The sequence below is a fragment of the Pseudophryne corroboree genome, chromosome 6 (assembly GCF_028390025.1).
Source record: "Pseudophryne corroboree isolate aPseCor3 chromosome 6, aPseCor3.hap2, whole genome shotgun sequence".
NCBI classification, from domain to species: domain Eukaryota; kingdom Metazoa; phylum Chordata; class Amphibia; order Anura; family Myobatrachidae; genus Pseudophryne; species Pseudophryne corroboree.
Genome location: NC_086449.1, coordinates 413,303,200 through 413,316,402, shown reverse-complemented (window position 1 = coordinate 413,316,402; position 13,203 = coordinate 413,303,200).

The following is a 13,203-nucleotide window of genomic DNA, read 5'->3' as shown; positions in this document are numbered from 1 at the left end:
TGTAATGTGCTCTACCTGGTGCAATGTGTGTAATGTGCTCTACCTGGTGCAATGTGTGTAACGTGCTCTACCTGGTGCAATGTGTGTAACGTGCTCTACCTGGTGCAATGTGTATAGGGTGTTCTAACTGGCGCAATCTGTATAACGTGCTCTACCTGGTGCAATGTGTATATAACGTGCTCTACCTGTGTGGTGTAATGTGAATTGGTACTGTTATGTGGCCATGCTCTTTCCCCATGAAGCCACACCCCTAAATTTTTGGTGCGTGCCTTCGGCGCGCACTGTCCTTGGTTTGAAGTACGGCAGGGGGAGCACCAATTTACTTTCTGCCAAAGGGCACTGAAATGTCTAGTGACAGCTCTGGGGCAGAGTGTCCTGTATGCTACACAGCCCAACAGCATTGTCACCGCCTCCTCCCCCTCACAATACTTTTGTAGTGTCGAAATCAAGTCTGTTTTTATATTTGAATAATTAATAAGATTAATATGAACCTTTATTCCAATAGGACCCAGAAAAGGACAGAAAGGACCCCCATTTTTAAAAGTGAGGGAACCGTGGGACCCACTTTTTTTTGGGCTCAGCGCGATCACTGGCACTTCTTTTTTTTTTTCAAAAGGAGAACAGCAGCAGCACTGCTGCTATTTCCGTCAGTCAGATTTGATAAAAGAGCCGGCAGGCACTAGGACCTGCCGCGGCTCTAACAGCAAGTCCGTGTGGTAACCAATGGGGAGGCTGGAATTGCAGCACCAGCCTCCTCCTGCTCACACCGCAACCTACCTCCCGCCAGCCCAGGTGCGAGGTTCAAATGCCAGCATCGAGTAAGACTGTTACTTATGACGGCGCAGAAGGCTTCATCAGCCCTCACTACACTGCACAATAATCCCAGCACTTCCTCCTCCACTTCCTTTACCACCATGCTAGGTGCAGTCACACTCAGCCTCAACTTTGAGAAGGCGGCCTGTGTGATTGTGACAGGGCTGTCCTGCAGATGTCTTATGCTGCTTGTTGGAGATCCAGCTGGCTGCTTCTGCTAATCAAAGATGGGCAGTTCGTGTCCTGCAGTCTGAGTCTCACTGCAGTGCCCAAAACAAGGTATGCTACACCTGCCACCACCAACTAAAAACTATAATAATTATATTGTGCTGGGGTGCCTTCCAGGCTCCCATAACTAATACAACAGGTGACCAACATTTCAAGGCCCAATCAGCCTTTTCATCAGGGTGAAACATTGGCAATAAACCAGGATGCGCTCCTACAGCCAATCATTACCTGATGGTGTATTCTGTGAGGCCATGCCCCCTGGGAGCACGCGTGCCTTAGGTGCATGTAAATATAACTATTACCGTTCCCCTATCATGGTGCCCCCCATTTCATTTTCTTCTGGATCCGCCCCTGCAACTATGTTTAACTTGTGTGCATTATTCATGTTTCTCAATAAGTTGTAAAAATCTAGTAATCATTTCCAAAGCAAAAACATTTTAAATTCTCTTATGTGTACATGTGGGTGCATGTGGTAGGGAACATAAATTGTAAGCTCCACTTGGGCAGGGACTGATGTGAATGGCTAAATATTCACTGTAAAGTCTGTGGAATATGGGCCTGATTCATGTTTGTAAGTAAAGCAAAAAAGAACATAACTTTTTGTCTTGAACAAACTATGTTCCAATGCAAGGGGAGCAAATACATGTATATTTTTCTCTGCAGGGTAAATACTAGCTGCTTTTGCATGCAGCTCACAAATGTTAGACAGATTTATTTTTACACTGCACTTTAGATTTCAGTTTGAACACACCCCACCCAAATCTAACTATCTCTGCACATGTTACATTTGCCCCACCTGCAGTGCAGTTTGGTTTTGCCCAGTTGCTTGCTTTGTTGCTATACTTACAAATGTAAATCAGAGCCTATGCATGTGCTATATAGATAACAGGTAATAATAAATTTTCTGCCTTTCTGTGCTTTAAAACTTTGTCTCCTCTCCATAGTTAACTGTAGTTGGTGGTGACCTTAACTGGACTCTAGATCCCTCTTGGTGATCCCTTCATCACCTCTTATGTGTTTTCTCTTATGTTGGTCCAATTATATCTTTCCTGACAAAACCGACTTCCTCCCCCAGATTTGGTTATATCGTACTTGAGGATATATGCAGAGGCAGAGATCTTCAGGCTTGTCCAGCTGATCCTCTAATCAAGGGTCCATCAGTTCTCAGAGGTCTGGGAATAATAGGCAATTTTTTTCTGACTTTTGGAAATATTTGCAACTTAGACATTATCTGTCTACTTTTAGTGGACTGTCCTCTGCTGGAAGAGAACTTACCACTTATGAGAAACTCTGTATCTCCTCTCAAGCACGCAGTCACACAATTTCTACTTTAGATTGACCCCTCATAAGATAATCCGCATATCCACCCCCTCCACTCCGCCATTTACTAAGGCTTGTGAGAGGGCTCTCAAATTCTCATTGTCAGAGAAGGGTTGGCGGGCAATTTTACAGAAGACCTATTCCAGTTCAGCCTGTGTTACAGTTATGGAGACACAATATAAAATCCTTTTCCATTGATACAGACATTCTTCACTACGTCACAAGATTTACACCAACACCCCTGCCATCTGCTGGAGATGACACTCGTAGTTCCATAGGTACCCTCATGCACATTTGCTGGTACTGGCTCCCTTACCACTCAAAAGTCTGTGTTGCTATATATAGAAAGTCACTCTTACTTTATGTCATTCAATAATGCTACCAGAGCTGTTACAGTATACCAAATTTTTGGAGGTCCTTCCATCATCCATATCATTGGGATTGGGTCCAGAGACTCGAGCACATCCTGTATATAGAAGATATACTGTATGTCTACTTGCGGTTGATAAGCTTACAGAGTATTGTGGGACTTGGTTTCATTGACTTGAATACTAAACATTAAACAGCTATAACAACTACATGTCCAACTTGTCCCATCACCCAATCTTTGCCTACGCTGTGCTATGCTCCCTCTTCCTTGGACTCTGATGGCTTATAGTTGCTATCTGGCTCACCCTTACTGTACCTCTCTCTACACTACATAAATCTCTATCTCCCACTTACCTCCATCCCCTCAATTTACTGACTTCACTGTGTTATTGAAACCACAACACCTTATTCAATGTATTAAATAATGGTTCTTTGTTGCAATGTTATGTCTCTCTAGTCTTTTTCTTGTTTATGGAGCCATGACTATATATTCTTGTTGATCACTGTTTAAGTGTTTGCAAGTTTTCTTTAATAAACATAGTTTATATAAAATAATAATAATAAAATAATAATAATAATAATAATAATTAATAATAATAATTATTTTATATTGTGTTTTACTCCAGCAGGACTCATGAGGCTATTATTGTCATTTGTGATGTGGATAAGGCTTTTGACCACATTTCCTGGTTCTAGATGTTAAGGGTCCTCCATTTCCAACATTTCAGCCCAGCTGAAGGTTGTATATTTAGAATGCTTTATGCCCAGCTGAAGGTTTCCTTACAGTTAACGACCTTAATATCTCTTCTTTCATGTCGTACTATTCAAGGCTATCCACTCTCTCCTATGCTTTTTAACATCACTTTGGACCCACTGCTGCACACTTTTATTGGGGATGCTTTGTGTAAGGAGATTGATGTAGGGTCTTATGATATATTATAGTTTCTGCTTTTGCAGATTATATCCTGTTATATTTTAATGAGTCACAGACAGCATGCCCCTCTCTACTTGCTACATTGTGAGACTTCAACTTGTTCTCTGGTTTTCTTATTCATTTTTCTAAACCTGAAGCGTTCCTACATGTGAATGCTATGGCTGGATGAGGAGCTTTGTTTTTTTTCCATTGGGCTCAGGACTATCTCTAATATTTAGGTCTCTGCTTTTCACCCTCTCCCTTGACTTTGTATTCTTATAATTTCCTTTACTTTATTAACCTAACCAAATGTTGAAAGATTTTGCTAGGTGGAAACATCTTCTGATATCATACTTGGGATGAAGTCATACTGTATGTACAAAATGGTCTCTTTTCTTTGGCTCCTCTATCTGCTCCAAATGCTTACTTTTGTACTCATGAACAGAGACAATAACACCATTATTGTGGCCTTGATGAAATTTAAATTGGCTCATATGTATTTATCTATTCAAATTACAACAGCTTTTATTACTAGGTTGGGTGAATCTCCCCTGAGCTCAGGATTATGTTCTGGCAGCCAATTACTGGTATGCTTTGGGTGGGATTGGGGCAGGTGACAACTTTGCATATATGGCCTTGGACCAGATTTTTAATATGTGTTCAGACCTTGTTAGTTTATTACACTCCACCATAGGCTTTTCTTCCCCTGAGCTATATTCTAATCCTTTTCTACACGCTCCTTGTCAGGCTTGGTGCATACTTCAAAAATGTCTCAGCTTGCTTTCCTCAAATTCTTTGTTCATGTCCTCAATCTCCAACCCAGACTTTCAGAATGGTGAGGTTCTCTCTGTTCTTCAGTATTCGCACCTTCAGGGACTTCAAATTGGTTTGCCATTTGTTGGAGTTTGAGTGCTCCTCAGTTCTCACCTTGTCACAATTCGAGAAGAAGCATCCTTCATTGGATTTGACCCTCTTTGTCTATTCCCAAGTTTGCAGTTATATCACCCAATTGTTATCCCGCCTGACATCTACTGACCTAAAGAGCTCCTTTGACAGTATGGTGCACCTACAGCCATGAAACTCTCACCCCACGTCATCACTGATCTATTCTTACACCAAAGAGCACTTAGACATTCCCAAAGTAACAACAAGATTATCTGAATGGCTGGACACCTTTGTGGGGATTGACTTGACAAATATAGTTAAGCTATTGTACAGGACTTGGAGTTTAGTACATCGGCCCTTTACTTGCTGCTGGCGTGCGGAACTCCAGAAATCCCATGGGCTGTACTGGGATCATTCCTACAGAGGACACTGCTGCCTTTGGTGCACCCTGACTTCCCTGACGTGTGTCCTACAAACTTTCCCGCCAACTCCCAGTATTGGGTGCTGCCATGTTGCAGCTGATCAAAATTCCACCAACCATAAGCTATGTTCCAGTCCGCTGACATGCTTCTCAAATCCCCACTCAGCAAGGGGGCTAAAATTACTGAACTGACAATGTGCAGGTGCCCTGAATAACATCCCTCTTCCTAGGGTCATCCAGGTTCCTGTGCAAAGTTACCTGTGCTCTGCTAATCTGATCCTGAGTTGTAGAACTACAGATCTCAGCAAGCTGTAGCATAAGTTACCTTTTCTATGCTTCAGCTCTTGCAGTCTGCAGCTCCTCTATAGATACTGACACTCTAATGATTGTAGCAGGTTTCCTGAACTCGGGTATTATACTTGCAGATTGTGTTTCTGCAAGTCGCTGAACCCTGTGTGCTTAATACCTGTTCTGGAATATTACAGGTTTCCGACCACTTCTGTGAATAGCTCCAGTTTACAGCTGCACTGCATCTGGTCACCGAGCAATACAGACTTTGGCCAGAATTAACCATTCAGTGATTCCAGATATTATCACTAGAACTCCTGAGTCAGTTCTCAGTGTATATTGCTCCTCTCCAAGTACTGTATATTAGCTTCAATACGGTTCACTGGATCCAGTCCGGCTCAGATGTCTCAAGTTCTGTCTCCAAGTTCACTGGTTCTAGTCCAGTTCAGCGGATTGAGTCCAGCTTGTGTCTCCAAGTTCTGTCTCCAAGTCCACTGGTTCCATTCCAGTTCCACAGATCCATTTAAGCTCAAGTATCTCCACGGTCTGTCTCCAAGCTTATCTGTTCCAGTCTGGTTCACTGGACCCAGTCTGGCTCAAGTATTCCCAAGTTCAGTTTCATATAATCTAAGATCAAAGGTTCCAGTTTGGTTTAAGTGTCTACCCTTGTTCACCCAGTCCATAGCGAGTACCAGTTCCAATTCCAGTATCTGTTTAACTCACTGTCCAGTTGCTATAATACCATGGCCCTCATTCCGAGTTGTTCGCTCGCAAGCTGCTTTTAGCAGCATTGCACACGCTAAGCCGCCGCCTACTGGGAGTGAATCTTAGCTTAGCATAATTGCGAACGAAAGATTCTCAAAATTGCGAATAGAAATTTATTTGCAGTTTCTGAGTAGCTCGACACTTACTCTGCCACTGCGATCAGTTCAGTCAGTTTCGTTCCTGGTTTGACGTCACAAACACACCCAGCGTTAGCCCAGACACTCCCCCATTTCTCCAGCCACTCCCGCGTTTTTCCCAGAAATGGCAGCGTTTTTTCACACACACCCATAAAACGGTCAGTTTCCGCCCAGAAACACCCACTTCCTGTCAATCACACTCCGATCACCAGAACGAAGAAAAAACCTTGTAATGCCGTGAGTAAAATACCAAACTTCTTAGCAAATTTACTTGACGCAGCCGCAGTGCCAACATTGCGCATGCGCAGTTAGCAGAAAATCGCACCGATGCGAAGGAAAATAACGAGCGAACAACTCGGAATGAGGGCCCATATACACAAAATTTACACACATCAGTCCAGATTTCTGCATAAAGTTTTGATAACTGTATCCCAAGTGTCATCCTCGAAGACACAAACCAACCCAGATATGACAGCTATGTGTTGTACTCAGTAAATAATTAGTTTCTTCCTCATATGCAGAAATGCATAATAAACTGCTTTATAGGGCTTATTATATGCCAAAGCTTAGGTCCCTCACAGGTGTTTCAGATAGCTCCCTTTGTTTCAAATGTTCTACCATTGATGCGGATATCAATCATTATATGTGGATATATCCAGTGGTGCTTACCTTTAGGACTAATATGTCCAGACTTACATTACTGCTAATTTGGGGATACCCTTTATGGTTTGCATGTCCTGAAATTTAAACTGGGCCTTTTCAGTTCCTTCTCCCAAGCCAAAAGGGGTTTGATTATTGCTTGCCCATAATGCAGCCACTTACAAAGAGACTGTTTTGTCCCAATGGATACATAAGGACCCCATATCCAACTTTTTTATGTTACCTCTTCTGGCTTATTTATATCATATGGACTGGACTGAAAATTCCTTGGATGTTGAATCCAGATCAGAATTGTTTTCCACAATTTGGCTATATTATTTAGTTACCTTGCAATTATCTACTAGAAATCATATTAGAAAGGAAGTAAGGATGACTACATGGCATAACATGGAGGCGATTACTAGAGAACCCCCCACCCCCTTCCCTCCCATTTTAGCCTGGGCTGCTGTCCACTTATTACCATGTCTGGATTTGTTAGCTCTTTTAATGTTCTTGGGGTGTCATGCCAACCTGATCGTAGCTGTGCTAAATTTTGCACTGATACGATCAAGTACACTGGCATGTGGGGGGATGCGCAGCACAGGGCTAGTCCACCCCACATGTCAGTCTCCCCACAACCCCCCCCCCCCGCACAAGTACAGAAGCATTGCACAGCGGCTTTTTTTGTACTTGAATAGTAACTCCTAGCCAGCGCAGCTCCTGCGGCTGGCCGGGAGTTACTCGTCGCTGCCCGGGTCCGGCCATGCCTGCTTTGGCCAGACCACGCCCACAAAATGGTGGCCAAATGCCACCATGCCATCCCCACCCGCCCAGCGACTGCCTCTGCCTGTCAGAGGTGATTGCTAGGCAACGACAGCTGTCGGCTTTCAGTCATGCGCCGGCGCACTGCAGCACTGGCGCATGCAAAGTTCTGACCTGATCGCTGCACTGCGATGAACTGCAGCAAGCGATCAGGTCAGAATGACCCCCTTGGTCTCCTGATATCAGTAATGTCATGTCCAACTTTAACATATCTTGGCCAATATTACTTCCTCACATAGTGATACCCTGTTCAACTGTGCCTTTATATGTCATTTGCACTGTATCATCCTTTTGTTACTGTGTTTATTGTTTATATGCAGTGTGTTTGTCTTCCAACAAATACATTATAATATACATTTTAATTTAAAAGAAGGGAGTAAATTTTAACAAGCCACACAACACAGCCTGTGCCTAGCGATTTCCTCGCTCAAGTGTGCAGTCTTGCTGCATCCAGCAGTTGGGTAAAGGGGTCATTCCGAGTTGATTGCTCGCTAGCAACTTTTTGCTGTTCTGCGATCAGATAGTCGCTGCCTATGGGGTAGTGTATTTTCGCTTTGCAAGTGTGTGAATGCTTTTGCAGCCGACGGCACAAAAATGTTTGTTGCAGTTTCTGAGTAGCTCTGGACTTACTCAGCCGCTGCGAGCACTTCAGACTTTTTGGTCCCGGAATTGACGTCAGACACCCGCCCTGCAAACAATTGGACATGCCTGCGTTTTCCCAAACACTCCCAGAAAACGGTCAGCTGACACCCATAAACGCCCTCTTTCTGTCAATCGCCTCACGATCGGCTGTGCAAATGGATTCTTCGTTAAATCCATCGCCCAGCACCGATCGCTTTGTGCCCGTACGACGTGCCTGTGCATTGCAGTGCATACCCATGCACAGTTTAGCCGAGTTTTAACCTGATCGCAGTGCTGCAAAAAGTTGCTAGCGAGTGATCAACTCAGAATGACCCCCTAAGTGTGATTGAGCTGCAGCACAAGACTGCCCTTGAACCCAGTCTCTGAAGTACATGATAACAACTTAATAATAACAAAGGTGACATAAGAAATCACATAATGTGAGTAGGCCAAATCCAGTTCAAACTCCAGTCCCGACTCAATTCATCAGATGACATGATTCAGATGACATGCTTGCAATGTACTGCAGCAGACTTCCAACTAATGCAGTTTTCTAGAAGATGCTGGTATAGGGGGAGGGGTATTTGAGCAATTTGTGCAAAAAGCTACTTAATGGTGGGTAATTTTGAGAGAGATGGTTTTAACACACCAGTCCTAACTCCATTCTTTAGATGACATGCTTAGATGTTGTCTTTCATTATGGCAAACAAGCCTGTTTGGCAGGCTTACAAATAATAAAAAAATTGATATAGTAAAATTGTATTTTAACCTTATCCCCACCTCTAACTTTAGCCTTAACCCACACCTTCCACTGCCTGACCCTACTCTCCGCTCTCCCACAGCCTAACCCTAACAATTCCTTCTGCAGCCTAATCCTAACTGTCCCCTCCCGCAACCTTTCCCTAACCTCCCCCTGCCACAGCCTAACCCAAACCTATCCCGCCCACTGCAACCTAACCCTAACCCTCTGGATTTTGTCCACCTTCAGAATTGTCAGTATTCACCTATGCACCAGAATATGCTGGCATTAGTAGAGCAACTAAAGCAGACACTATGGGGGTAATTCCAAGTTGATCGCAGCAGGACATTTTTTTAGCAGTTGGGCAAAACCATGTGCACTGCAGGGGAGGCAGATATAACATTTACAGAGAGAGTTAGATTTGGGTGGGTTATTTTGTTTCTGTGCAGGGTAAATACTGGCTGCTTTATTTTTACACTGCAATTTAGATTTCAAATTGAACACACCCCACCCAAATCTAACTCTCTCTGCAAATGTTATATCTGCCACACCTGCAGTGCAAATGGTTTTACCCAACTGCTAACAAATTTGATGCTGCGATCAACTCGGAATTACCCCCTATATTTTAAAATGAATTCCCAGTAGTGCCTAAAGTGATACTCAGCATTCTGCCAGGCCTTTCTAGGTATTGACTGTTCAAGCACCACAAAGAGCCAGCCCAATGCTGAATAGTAGAGGGAGTTTAGATAATGTAATGAGGTGGATGGAGGGGTATTTATTGTTCTGTAATTAAATGTTTATTTTTTTCTTTAATTGAATATAGGGGTTTATCATTATTAGTATTTTTTTATTATTCTGACAAGCAAGATAGCCCATGTTGATCTACTGTATGCTATCCCACAGGACAGGCACATGTGTAACAAACTGGCAATTTTTTGAGTGTGTTTACAGTACATATAGTTTTGCAACCTGCATGTTTGTAAATTGTATAGTTTGTATAATTGCCATTTGATAAACAAGGGATGGCAGTTTGAAACAGTGCGGTTTAAAATATTCATTTTATGTGTGATTATGCCTCACAGTTTCAAAACATCACATACAATTGCCAAATACAGTGAGGGTTTTCAATATTGTAGCTTGATTCTTTTTCCCTACCGACTCCTCTCAAACTAAGGCTAGATGACTCAAAGATTTTTAACATGGTAGACACAGCAGGAGGGGTAAAACAAATTTGATCTACAGTATTGTAGGTAGACTTGAGGTCATGAATGTGGCAACTACAGTTTAAAAAATGCAAAATCATGCACTTAGGTTTCAATAACCCCAAAACTAAATATTGTATCAAGGGTAACTACTGAGGAGGAAATGGATATAGGAGTCACTATTTAAAGTGACTTAAAGGAAGGGAAGTAATGCAACAAAACAATGAGAAAGGCAAGTCAGATTTTTGGTTGGATAGGGAGAGGAATCAGTGGCCCACTATACTTAGGGTCGGGATGCCGATTGCCAGGATTCCAGCAATGCTCACCTGACTCTGTCGGGATTCCGGCATCGGCATTCTGACGGGTGCCTGGATTCCTGAGACAGCCGGCATCTTAACGGCATTTCAAATCAGTAGCAGGTATGACCTCATCTGGAATACTGTTTCCAGTTCTGGAGACCACATCCCCAAAAGGATATAATTACATGATATAGCGTACAAAGAAGAACAACTAAAATGGTTAATTTCTGCAAGCTAAATGGGCCAAGTAGTTCTTATCTGCTGTCAAGTTCTATGTTCCTATGTTATGTTACCTGTTTTAGGATGTTCGCGCAGTTGGTCATAGTTTTTATTACTGCACATGCATCAAAGTCGCACTGCACATGTGCCATGACGGTCTTGCAATGGCACTTGTAGTGTGGATTAGGATGCAGAGTGTTTGACAGATAGTGACCAATTGTGGGAGGTAATGGGTGTAGTCAAGGAGCAGTAGCTACACAATCAGCATCCAACTCTGAATTAGGCCCTAAGTCACTACTTGCTAACTGTAAGAATGGCAAACAAAATCAAAAGTGAATGAAAGTTACTCAGATTTCATATAGTATCTCTTAATTGAAACCTTGTCAGTGTTACAAAAACATTGTCATGAAATGTTGGCTTTGTTATAAACGGACAGTCCCATCATTTAGGAATATTGTCTTTAGAATTCCAATTGATTAGAGACATGAGAAAAAGTGCACGGGAGTGCTAACCTTCATAGTTTATTATCACAGGCTGTAATATCAGATAAAGCATTGATGGATCTCTGATACTAATACTGTCAGGGCCATATTATCCTTTCTGCAGCTGTTATCTTGGGCTGAATTCCAGCAACTTTAATCAACACCTCCAGCACCTAGTTCTGTAATCAAGATTTTAATAATTTGCCTGAGTCTGACATTCCCTGCCAGATCATTGTATCTAGTTTACCCGGAGACTGTTCCAACCTGATTTGTGGCTGGTCCTGGTTGGTTCTTGTTACCTTGGTGGTCTAGCCTCTTGGCTCCTATATGCAACTATTTTCCGTCACCAAAATGACTTTTTTCCTTTTTGTTCATTTTATATTGTTTGTACTTCTTGTGAGTTCTGTTTAACTCAGTATATATTATTTAGTACTAGTATTGCAATTTTCTGTTTTGCACATACTATATATATGTATATTTTTCTATATTATTTTTCTTGCATATGATTCCATATTTGTTATTATATGTGACATTCTTAATACATCAGATAACATTTTCTATATTATATTTTTTTGACATGTCAAATCTTACAAGTAGATGGATTCAATTTCATGATCATGGTTTCCCTTCAACAAGCCAACAACTTTCCTGGCAGCTAGAAAAGTGTATAAGCACATAATGGGGGTCATTCCGAGTTGTTCGCTCGTTATTTTTTTTTCGCAACGGATCGATTAGTCGCGAATGCGCATGCGCAATGTCCGCAGTGCGACTGCGCCAAGTAAATTTGCTATGCAGTTAGGAATATTACTCACATTTTTTTCTTCGTTCTGGTGATCGTTTTGTGATTGACAGGAAGTGGGTGTTTCTGGGCGGAAACTGGCCGTTTTATGGGTGTGTGCGAAAAAACGCTACCGTTTCTGGGAAAAACGCGGGAGTGGCTGAAGAAACGGAGGAGTGTCTGGGCGAACGCTGGGTGTGTTTGTGACGTCAAACCAGGAACGACAAGCACTGAACTGATCGCAGATGCCGAGTAAGTTTGAAGCTACTCAGAAACTGCTAAGAGGTGTGTAATCGCAATTTTGAGAATCTTTCGTTCGCAATTTTACTATGCTAAGATTCACTCCCAGTAGGCGGCGGCTTAGCGTGTGCAAAGCTGCTAAAAGCAGCTTGCGAGCGAACAACTCGGAATGACCCCAATAATCTCCAAGGAATTACTCAACATTACTCCTAAGGCAATTCTGTAATAAATGTGCATAGATAGTAGTGATGTGCACCGGAAATTTTTCGGGTTTTGTGTTTTGGTTTTGGGTTCGGTTCCGCGGCTGTGTTTTCAGGTTCGTACGCGTTTTGGCAAAACCTCACCTGAAATTTTTTGTCGGATTCGGGTGTGTTTTGGATTCGGGTGTTTTTTTTTAAAAAACACTAAAAAACAGCTTAAATCATAGAATTTGGGGGTCATTTTGATCCCATAGTATTATTAACCTCAATAACCATAATTTCCACTCATTTTCAGTCTATTCTGAACACCTCACACCTCACAATATCATTTTTAGTCCTAAAATTTGCACCGAGGTCGCTGGATGGCTAAGCTAAGCGACCCTAGTGGCCGACACAAACACCTGGCCCATCTTGGAGTGGCACTGCAGTGTCAGACAGGATGGCACTTGAACAAAATAGTCCCCAAACAGTACATGATGCAAAGAAAAAAAGAGGCGCAATGAGGTAGCTGTGTGACTAAGCTAAGCGACCCTAGTGGCCGACACAAATACCTGGCCCATCTAGGAGTGGCACTGCAGTGTCAGACAGGATGGCACTTGAAAAAAATAGTCCCCAAACAGCACATGATGCAAAGAAAAAAAGAGGCGCAATGAGGTAGCTGTGTGACTAAGCTAAGCGACCCTAGTGGCCGACACAAATACCTGGCCCATCTAGGAGTGGCACTGCAGTGTCAGACAGGATGGCACTTGAAAAAAATAGTCCCCAAACAGCACATGATGCAAAGAAAAAAAGAGGCGCAATGAGGTAGCTGTGTGACTAAGCT